Source organism: Neltuma alba, unplaced genomic scaffold (assembly GCF_004799145.2).
Source record: "Neltuma alba isolate B1F8T4 unplaced genomic scaffold, ASM479914v2 tig00011993_pilon, whole genome shotgun sequence".
NCBI lineage: Eukaryota > Viridiplantae > Streptophyta > Magnoliopsida > Fabales > Fabaceae > Neltuma > Neltuma alba.
In genome coordinates, this window is record NW_021636566.1 from 290296 (window position 1) to 301237 (window position 10942).

The 10942-nt window shown below is 39.0% G+C and overlaps 1 pseudogene; it reads left to right on the forward strand.

Moving 5' to 3' along the window:
• The first annotated feature begins 1009 nt into the window (after positions 1-1009).
• LOC114720676 (probable inactive patatin-like protein 9) lies at positions 1010-2366 on the forward strand (annotated as a pseudogene).
• The last annotated feature ends 8576 nt before the right edge of the window (positions 2367-10942 follow it).

A 10942-nucleotide genomic window follows, 5' to 3' on the forward strand; every position in this document is an offset into this window, starting at 1 on the left:
TGTTGAGGGTTACTTTTAGTTTCTCGATTGATGATTGGATAATAATGCCAACCATAATTCATAGGCAGGAGTCGTATCCTCAAGGTCACATGCATCCGTGGCTTTAAAATATTTTGGACTCATGTGCTGCTGGCATGAGTGTTCCGAGTGGGATATTGTAGATATTTTTCTCCCATTGAATCCATCCAATCATTAATTAATATTCTCCAGTTGGGGGTGGGGGCGTCTGGTTTCTAACCTATTCCTCAGAAATTTCCAATTAACTTCGCTCTAAATCTGAATCTGAGAGGACCCAATTAATTAGAGTGGGGGCGGGGGACCTAATTAAGATGAAAACCGTCTGTGAGGGGAGGTGGTGGCCAGAGAGAGAGAGAGAGAGAGGAGAAGCGAGAGCCGAGCCGACTGAAAAGCCGAGGTTTGTGCTTCTCGTAAACCGATAGCACACGCGCACTTCCACGTGCATCCGCAGCCCTAACACGTATGACTCCCCCGCTAGCGGACACGCCCCTCTCCTCCAAATATTGTTATTTAAAAAAGAAAGCTCAGACCAAAACCAAACAAAAGCAACGCACTGTCAAATACATATGTATATAATGTTTTTTTTAAACAAAAAACTAAAGAAGCCAAAAATCAAGAGACAAGGACATAGAGGGTCGCCTATATAACTGCCCCATTCCGCAACGCCCCTCTCACTTGTTCCTCCAGTTTTTTTAACTCTCACCATCACCAACTCACAGTCCTCCTTCTCTCCGAGCAAGAGAGAGATAGAGGACGCTCAGTGCGTGCACAGAGAGAGAGAGATTGATTTTGAGGGAGAGAGAAAACTCGCATTCTTCAGCTTTATGTTCTTCACCACCAAAGCGTGAACACTCTCCGTCCTTTTTTCGCCTTTAAATCTCTTTCTTTCCCGCGTACACCCTGGAACTTCGACCCCTCTCCTCCTCTCTGATATTATACAGGGCTTTAATTTCATATAGCTGTCTGCGGTGTGCCGAGGATAAGGCGGCAAATGGAGCTCAGCAAGGTGACGCTGGAGATTTTTCTCCAATTGGAGCAGAAATGGCTTTCCCACTGTGAAACCTCCAAGAAAACTCGCATTCTCAGCATCGACGGCGGGGGAACCACCGGCATTGTTGCCGGAGCCGCGCTCCTCCACCTCGAGCAACAGATCCGTCTCCAGACAGGTGATTCCGACGCTCAAATAGCCGATTTCTTCGACATCGTTGCTGGCACTGGCATTGGCGCCATACTTGCCGCCATGATCACCGCCGACGATGGCTCCGGCAGGCCTCTCTATACTGCTAAGGACGCCGTCCATGTCATCACAAAAGAATTCGGAACTCTACAAGCCTAAGACCACCGGGGTTTTTTGCCGTCGCCGGAGACTCTCTTCCAGGAGCATGGATACGTGCTGAAGCAAGTCCTCCAGAGAAGAGAGGACGGAAAGTTGTTGACCTTGAAGGACACGTGTAAACCCCTACTCATCCCTTGCTTTGACCTCAAGAGTTCGGCGCCATTCGTGTTTTCCCGAGCCGGCGCGTCAGAATCGCCGATTTTCAACTTTGAGCTCTGGAAGGTATGCCGTGCCACCACAGCCACACCGAGCCTCTTCAAGCCCTTCCACTTTACTTCCGTGGACGGCAAGACCAGCTGCTCGGCCGTCGACGGCGGCCTGGTGATGAACACCCCGACGGCGGCGGCTGTGACGCACGTCCTACATAACAAGCGGGATTTCCCGACGGTTAACGGCGTGGAGGATCTCCTAGTGCTGTCCTTAGGCAACGGCGCGTCGAGCGGAACACAGGCGCGAAAGATATGTGATAATGGGGAGTGTTCGACGTCGTGTGTGGTCGACATTGCGGCGGATGGGGTCTCCGAGACGATCGACCAAATGTTGGGGAACGCCTTCTGTTGGAACCATACGGATTACGTAAGGATTCAGGTACTGGAAGCGAGACTTAGTTTGACTTTCCAGAGTACTATTTGGTTTCTTGTAAAAATAAGATGAGGAAAGAGAATTTTTCCTGACTTGTGTGCCTTCACTTTCACTACAGTGAAGTGAATTTCAATTGCCTTGTGTATGAATAATCCATTGACTGGTTGTTTAATGAATGTGTGCAGGCGATGGGTTTGGGGAGGACGAGAGAGGAGGTTCTGAAAGAGAGAGGACTAGAGTCATTAGCGTTTGGGGGAAAGAGGTTGCTGAAAGAGAGCAACGAAGAGAGAATCGATAGCTTCGTACAGCGTCTTGTTGCTTCTGGGAAGTCCAGCCTCCCACCTAGCCCCTGCAAGCATTCCGCCGTTACTCCTCTCGCCGTCGCCGAGGCCCGCTAGTTCTATTCTATCTTCTTCTTTTTTCTTCCTCCTTGGGGTAGATTTTAACTTTGTATCTTTGTAAGTTGTAATGTTGTAAGTTGTAACCTTCCTCAGGTTATGGCCCCAGTAAAGAAATGAAAGCCTCCCGTGTTTTTGACCTTGGCTATGAGCCAGCTGTCTCGGTTAACTTCGAATGGCTCCGTCGTCACGGTGATTAATTATAACAGTGACGATGAAAGGGGAAGTTTTTCCTTTTGCCCGGGGGACACTAAATCCTCCTGGACTTGCTAATTACCGTTTCCTGTTAATTTCCCAAATCGGCTGCGCAGATTGGGGAAACACTACCCTCCTCCACTTATTGACTTGACCAAACCTGTTTGATTTTCTTAAATCTTTTATTTGTATCGGATTAGAAAAATGGATAATTTGTTATTAAAACATAGGAGCACTGACGGCATGTGAAGATAAAATCATTAAACGTCGGATGAGCAGTCACGGGTGGTCATTAAATTCATAGGCTTCTTGGGACCAGTTTTCTATACTCTTGCATATGTCTTGTGTGTTTGTTACTGCGCTCTAGCGCCTCCCTTCAGGAGATTAATAGTACGATGACGAGTGACCTGGGACCATGTCTCTAAATCAACTCTCTTTTAATCGATGGTCACACTTTTTTTGGACCATTTTTGACCTGGATTCAGATGATAAAAATCACTTCATGCGCTCCAATTATCCCAAAGGCCAAATTTCATCCTTACCACTGTTAGTTAAAGTTGTTTTCCAAAGAGGAGAAAATAAATGTGTACGACAACGGACCAACAAAAGCGTGTTGACGTGGGAAAATCACTCCCCTGCCCCTTTTGCAGGATTCATATACAGAGCAAAAGAGAACCTAAATCACAAACTTTAGGTGCGAGATCGACAACGCTGTGACCAACAATGACACTTCTTTATAATTCCCACCATGTCAGAAAGTGAGAGGGGGGAAAAAAAATTTCTCCCTTTCATTTCTCTACTTTTTCAGCGTTGCTCATTATAAAATGCTCCTCTGAATCGTCTCGGAACTTCTTCTGGTAGGTAAGTTTGGTGATGGCAGTGTTAGTACATCTTCTCCCTCCCAGCCCATCCACACTGACTCTTCTGCTTATGCCACTGCATTAAATAGCCTGTAACCTCTTCTGCTTTATGTCACTTTCTCTCGTTAGTTTTGCCTGTGGACTTTCTGGTATTTCCTCTGCTTCTGCAGCATACTCTATAGAGCAAGTTAGGTACTACTGTGCTCCGAAACACACACTCCCCAGCCTCATTACCATTTGATTCCCTGATAATGACAATAGGTAAAACAACATTTCCTGGCTAAACTATTAAGATTTGGTGTCTGAGCACCTTTTTACCTCGACCTGCGATGGATGTAGGACTCCACATGGTAATAGTATCGGTGGGGTCTGAGTAGGTATTTCAGAAATAGGGGTGTGGTGAACCCCACACACTCTTTCCCACCACTGTACTTGTGTGTTTAGTTACATTCCGAAGGAGAATTTTCATCGCATCGCATTGCAGTGGTGCTTTACTTGGACAGAGCCATATTCTCATAAATTGCTTTCCCTTTAGGAAGCTTCTTCCTTCTGTGGCAGTTTTCCCTGGGAGGATCTATTTTCCCAATTTGTGATACCTAGGCGTGAGGGCCAGTGTTTCTGCATCGTGCTAATCAGGTAACGAGTGAATCTGAATCACTCTGTTTTAGAGTGAAATTTGGATTTCTGGACACATGATGGAGCCGGCTTGGCTAGTGGTGGGAAAAAAAGACAAGGGGAGTGAGATTTGTTTTTGGATAAGCTAGGGGGACTTGGATCTGATTCTGTTCATGGATTAATAAAAAGTACAACAATAATGCTGTGGGAGAAATTAATGCCCTGCGCCAATAGAACTTCCAAATTCATACATCTAACCAGTGACCTTTAACTACCATTACCAAATGCCATCCTTTATAATGTAAAACCCTCAACTTTATAATTGCAGGGGAAAAAAATCGTCCCCGGTTCATTGTTAAAAATAATTATACCGTTCTTGAGTTCATCCTTTCAATTCAGTGTCTGTGGTCTGCGTTGAGAGATATTAAAAGAAAAATTATAAATAAGGACTCACTTGCTTTTGCTTGTTTTATAAATTTCTTATCATCATTATATCACCATCTGATCATTAATAATTTCAAGCAAGCAAGCTGAATTGAGAGAATTGGCTATGCCTCTTAGTTGCATTTTCTTTTTTCTATTTGGATTTTGGAGGAGCTTCCCTGTTCTCCGTGGTTTGAGCACTCACACACACACAATGTCCGGTATTGAGAGATACGAAGAAAGGATGACGAGAAGGTTTGAATTCTGTTTACTTGATGCCTTTTTTGGACAAAATATATATATATATATAACTATATTCGTTTAAAGAATGGATTCTTTGTATGGAACTTGACTCATAAATTCCACAACACAGGTTTACTTTTGAACAATAAAGCTAAACAAATAATAGAGAGACAGCCCCAGTAATAATAACAAGAAAAATGTAAAACAGAAGCGGCTTACAGGAGCCAAAAGGACTTGGAAGCTGAGGTCGGCTTAGCGGCTAAGGGCGTGTGATCGGAGTACAAGGGAAGTGGGTCTCAAATCTCAGGAAGATCCCTGCCCGAAATGCTGTGGCCCACCACCTCATTTATTCAGAAGCAAGGGATTAAAAAGACACCCACTTGCACAAAATTAATCAACAAATCATAGTAGCTGATAATTAAATTAAAAGGCACAAGAGTCCAAACGTGTCACGAGAAGGTGGTGGAGTTAGATTTTGTTCATAGGCCCCCTTCTCTACTTTTCTCTTTAATTGCTTGCTTGCTTTCACCCCTCACTAGCCCCTCAAATCATGAAGTCGTTGCTTCCCTTGTATGCCACTGCGCACTTCCCCTCACACAAGCGTGCCTGTTTCATTATATTTCACTCTCTTCGCAGCACAAATTATAATACTCCTCGGTCCTTATTATAAGATCCAATTTGACTTTTTATTTGGTCCTAATTATAAGACCCAATCCATTTTGTTTCTTATATTTATGCATTTTTTTCCAAGATAATCCTTCCAATAATGATAGTTTTAGCCAATATACTTAATTAGCAAGGATATTTTAAGAATGACAACACTTATTTATTATAAATAACCAACTTAACTTACTTCCTTAATCTCCTCAAATAAGTCAATTGGGTCTTATAATTAGGACCGGAGGAGTAACATTCATTATCTTTATTAATTCTTTGAGATTAAAAAATCTTTGGGGAAAAAAACATAACTTTGATCTAAATATTACTCTAAACACAATGATTTGTTAATTAAGCACTATGGTAGAGAAAGCTTGTTGGGGCACGTACGCGTACGCACGAGTGGGATGTGCTTTTGATTATTGAGGATATTTAGCATTTTTATAAGCATTAAGCAGCGCTCGAATCTTGGCTCATTTTATTGCTTACTCTACGGCTAAGACATTAGATGCTTGTCTGGAAGAACTTAAAAAATCTCTTATAAACATATTTTATGTAAATCGAGATAAAATTTTTTTCACATACTTACTTTGTATTTCATAACTTATTATTAAAAAATCATTTATAAATTACCTATAAGTTATTTTAACAGGGTCCTGAACTTTTGTACGTTGGTAAAGTAGCAGTAATAATATAATAATAATAAATAAATAGATAGATAGATAACACAAAAGATACCTGTGCTGTGGGAAGTGGCAACTTTTCAGTTGTACTGGAAGTCGCCGTCTCATCATCACATCATCCACGTGGCGACGTCTCAAGGCATCCACTATTACAGATGCCATTCCGGTTGACTATTTTAAGCCGCTGGCCTTCAAACCTACTCCTTCCAATGATATATCTAACATAAAAATAACTGACAAATTTACAAAAATGTATCTTATATTATTTCTAGAAATACATTTATTCGCGAAGAGAAATGGGTGAGCGAGCATATATAATTAAGGCGATAATATAGAATGTTATTGATAAAAATAAAAAAAAAAAGTTAAAATATCAGACTTTTTTTTAAAAAATGTTTTGTAAATATGATTATGTTATTCTCAAAAATTATGTCCTACATATAATATATATGGAATTGGAAGATCATCTTGTTTTCTCATTATAAGTCATTTATAATTATAAGGTATTTATTGATCATCTTCTAATCTGATCTTTATTAGTTTTTATTGAAGAGAGAGGGGTGTGATGATAATCTATAAATATGGAGAGAGGGGGAATTTTAATCAGAATAAATTTAAAAACTTTTTATCAATTTTAAGATGTTTTTTACTTGAATTTTAACATATTTTTTAACATGTGAGAATAAATTATAACTGATGTATAATAAGCATTAGAATGTACCTATATAAATATATGGTGGCCAAAAATAACCTATATACATATAGGAACAAAAATATGGTGGTGAAGGCTAGATTCCACCCTAATGAAGCCCTGGGCGTAGTGCAAGTTAACTTTTTGTGGGCAATCAAATTCAATATCAGTAAAAGCTTCAGGAGATTCCCCCACCAGCATATATTTATAAGTAGGGGAAAGGAGGTACCTAGTTGCTTGTCATTGTTTATTTTAAGGTCAGTTTTATTTCTTCTTTTGCTATAAAGCAGATTCCAAAGCCTTTGCCTTATCCTTTTAACATCTATAGACTTGAGTGACGGGAATTCATTCAGGCATCCCCACAGTCATGAATATAATATATATATATGATCAAATTATTATGTTAGGTGGGTTAGCTCGTATATTTAATTAACATATTGGTGCTCTCCAGAATAGTGGCTGTGTCGTCCATTCAATATATATCTGTAGGTTTCCGGTTCTTTTTATCATGGACTAGGTTCAGCTTATTTGTAATAAATTGAAAAGACCATTCAAAAAGGAATATTGTCTGAAAGTGAAGGGCAAGATTATTGGGGGATAATTAAAGTAGAAGTTGGGCGGACAAAATCAATCCCATTCTCAATTTTATGATGATGAACACGTACGTACTATCTCATCAATATTTTACAATTGCACGAATCCCATTTAATAACCAAAAGATACATTGTGAAGTTATATATAATTAATAATAAACATGAAATAAAATTGGTGGGTCAGGCCTCTTGAACCCACTTGATTGAGACCTAAGTTATACCCTTCAAAATTTTCAAGAGCAGTTTATATATATTGTTCCCCATGCACACATTTGTATATGAACGACGCAACAACTTTGATGTTTTTATATATAAAGCTACATGGTATTATATACTGACAAAGGATTTTCTTATACAAAGCATTAGTGTTCAAGCTTTTTTCGTGCACTAAAAAAGACCATTTTAATTTTGTGAATGGTACACTACCAGATACAAGGTGCCAAAAGGGCCCTCGTCAATAAAAGACAGCGTCGGCCATGCGTGCAAATAACTTCAAAAGATATAGCTAGCGGCTCTAATTAATTAATGTGGATTGAACTGCAGAAAAGGCATCTTTTGCTTAAACAATAATATCTTAATTAGCTCATTGTATTATATCCATCGAACACATCATCATCATCATATTCTTCTAGTGCGTACATCTAACTTGGGGAAGAAGAGATGATGAGATCCTGGACATTATTATTTCTAGCTAGTTGTTTAGTATAAGAAAAGCTTAAGGCCATACATTTTCATGTTTATCTGGTTTGATTGAAAAGTTTGTCTCTTTTTTTTGATCATCACCATCACTTCTTTGCTTTTAAATAAATAATTAAAGACTTCACCTAAACCAAAAGCTAAGCATATCCACAGAGGAAAGTAAGCATAGTCGTCATCAGCTTTATGCCTTGCTTTTTTTAAATACAGTACTCCTCCGGTCTTTATTATAAGACCCCATTTGACTTTTTATTTGGTCCTAATTATAAGACCCCAATCCATTTTGTCTCTTATATTTATGCATTTTTTTCCAATATAATCCTTCTAATAATGTAGTTTTAGCCAATATCTTAATTAGCAAGGATATTTTAGGAATGACAACACTTATTTATTATAAATAACCAACTTAACTTACTTCCTTAATCTCCTCAAATAAGTCAATTGGGTCTTATAATTAGGACCGGAGGAGTACATTGGTTTGGCACTAACTTGTTTTTAATATGGACCTCAGTTAAACTAATCGCTTTCATCACACACACACAACACATATGACTTAATTAAATCAGCAATAATTCTGCTGCATAAAAGTGGGGTTTCAATGTTCAGCAGACAACACAGGTCATGACTTACTCCAACAGTAATCCCAAGTGTCTATTTTCTAAATCAATAAATGACAACAAAAGAGGGACACACCCGGACTTTTAATGACGATTAAAGTGTAAATATGTCCTGAAATTTTTTTTCTAGTTCAAGATTGTCTCAGAAATGTTAAAATAGAACAACTTGTGCTGTTAAAAATATTAATTTTTAATGGAGTGGTAAAAGTTGCTGCGTTTTGAAACTTTTGGGGTCACATCAAGCTCATAAAAACTTCCAAGGCAACATTATTTATATGAGTGAAAACTTTATAAATAAATTTATAACTTAATTCTGACTCTATTAACCCAAACATTGGGGATATTACAGCGGGGAGAAGAAAAATGATATGGCCATGATCTATAATTTAAGACAGTGAAGATCGAAGCAAGGCTGGAGGGGACATGAATCATGTTGAATAGTGTTGATTGAAAACTGAAAGGAACCGAACTAGTGCATGGCATTGAAGTACCACAAAGTACATACTGTACCATATGTCTGGTGCCATAATGTCAGGGTTCTGATAAAACCTGAGGGCATGGGCTCCCTTCATTGAATGTTCCAGTTACAAGTCGGTAATTCCATTAAAACAGACACGTACGTAAAATCTTCTCAAGATATTACTGTTCCTTGGTCTGAGGCACTCTCTGATACAGTTCTGATGGGCCCAGCCTACGTCGACTCATATAATTCAATGTGAGTATTTTTCTATTATCATCCCCACTCACATTTTGTCTTCATCCAATTCCTCTCTGTGCAACCTATATATGGGCGTGGTGTGGTCTCATCAATTAGATTCCTTTACACAGATCAATTATGCTTCTACATTCTACATATAATAGTAATGCTTGCGCTGTGTTAATTGAATTAGATCTGTAATTTAATATATATGCTCTCCTAGCGTATGCATTCACTTGAATGCTCATAAAATCCTCGGATACCGCATATTATATTGCTGACCGAAACTTTTGTCTTACAACGTCAATTTGTGGTCCTTTATTTTATTTTTTTACCCACCGATTAAAAGACAGCAATCTGATGACTTGATTGGAGATCAACCACTCTTTGATTAGACACGAATAATAAGTAACAAACGCTTCAATATAATTTTCTTATGTTATCCTCTAAGAACTGCTGCTATATTACTTTGCACACACAGATAGAGAAACGACAACATATTAATCTTAATTGATTATCACATACTGATGATGGACGTATGTATAACAACAACATGCGTTATTATGAGTAAATAAAATGAACGAATTGCCAATCTATATACTAGTTGCATATAGGAATTATTGATTAGACAAATACTCACGAATCCAACAGCAATGAAACAAAATTATCAATAACCCTCCTTGCCCACTTTTGTGTTTTCTGGGCCCTGTGTTTTGCTCATCCTCTGCACATATAATATAGACAAACATTGTAACAAAAAAAATATATTTATATAATAGACAAACATACAGACACACAGAAACACTTGAAAAATCTGCAACGTTTCAGTGTTATTCAGAAGCTAGAGTCCAAAAGGACGCTGTGGCTGCACATACATATCAATTTGCCATTCAGAAGTTAGCTAGGATTCTCTGACCCTGAAACAAAGTGAAACCCGCCAATACACGCCTGCTTTGCCGACAGCCAAGGTCTTGTTCCTTTCTATCATCAACCCGGCCAAGCCACTTAATACAAATGTTCACGTTCCATCAATAGAATGCCATACTCGGAGTTTGTAGTACATGTTATTAGTTGGCAATTTAATACTGTCACCATGCAAGGCAATAAGTTTCATTTGTAATCATCACGAATAAGAAAATTCTGCACCATTAGTAAATTTCTCCGTGAACAGTTAACTGACGCTAAACTTTACTGCGGCATTGGACAGTGTGAAGAACCGTACATTTAAGTCAGTATAAACAAAAGCGTATAAACCCGCATAATGCCGCACTCTAAGATACATTACAGAGAAGATACTAGACACAGTGTCGGCAAAACTCTCGAGATTAGAGATGGGAGGTGATTATTCTGTTAAGGGGATGCTGAGAAGTTGCAGAAAAACATGTATAGGAAGCAGAGGGTTCTCTTCCAGAACGTGGGACGCCTGCTGAATCCCATGAGTGATGGAAAAACATCAGCTTCTAAGAAACATCGTAAGGATATATGGCACACATGCGGGTACGTACGACGAGTGCAACTCGTGCGGACAAGTTTTAAATATACTTGTGATTCGAGTTTACCCGAGTCCAAGACTAGCATAATTTTTTATAATGAGGCTGCAATTAATGGTGAAAATGTTTGAACTTGGAAGTAGTGAAC